This window comes from Diadema antillarum, unplaced genomic scaffold (genome assembly GCF_040938485.1).
Source record: "Diadema antillarum isolate AM-2024a unplaced genomic scaffold, OU_Dant_1.0 seq00002730_RagTag, whole genome shotgun sequence".
NCBI classification, from domain to species: Eukaryota; Metazoa; Echinodermata; class Echinoidea; order Diadematoida; family Diadematidae; genus Diadema; species Diadema antillarum.
The window spans coordinates 6,275-6,919 of NW_027273327.1; the positions used below are offsets into that span (position 1 = coordinate 6,275).

Below are 645 nucleotides of genomic sequence, written 5' to 3' on the forward strand. Positions count from 1 at the left end.
TTGCTGCTCTTTATTGGTCCATTTGAGTACAGCACAAGTCATATATTGGCCACATACACCCGCAAATCGTGTGAAATGACCATGATAAAGCAGATCTAAAATATCGTCGAGTTGCATCTTTACTTTCATTTTAATCCATTCTAACACGGCGCCCTTTAATTGTCACGTTCAGCTTCTAATAAGAGGCTGGTAATATGAGCAGATAATGTAAACGTTCTCTTGCAACGGCTCGTGCAAACACCCTCGATCCGGTACAAATACATACATGCATTTCCCACACATTCACCTCTCTTCTAATTGACAATCAACGCTTTCATGGAATGAATTGTAGAAAGAAAAAGAAAACGGTCAGATCGAAAAAAAAAAATGGTTTCATTCATTCATTTTATCTTGCGCATTCATCCAAAAAAAAAAAATCCGGACATATCCTCAATTCCTCTGATATTGGCTGGATTCTGTGTATTATAATGCTATGCAGCGGAATTACAAATACGTCGTTGTTGAGTAAGTAGTGGATGTAGTGACGTCAGATCGTGGTCCCATGGTGTAATGGTTAGCACTCTGGACTTTGAATCCAGCGATCCGAGTTCGAGTCTCGGTGGGACCTCCTCACTTTTTTTTTATTTCTTGTGTTGTTGTTTTTTG

General features: G+C 39.2%; 1 non-coding gene across 1 annotated transcript; it reads left to right on the forward strand.

Annotated features, from left to right (window-relative positions):
* Positions 1-535: 535 nt before the first annotated feature.
* Positions 536-607, forward strand: Trnaq-uug (transfer RNA glutamine (anticodon UUG)). The gene has a single exon. It is a non-coding gene; the product is annotated as a tRNA-Gln (tRNA).
* Positions 608-645: the final 38 nt, after the last annotated feature.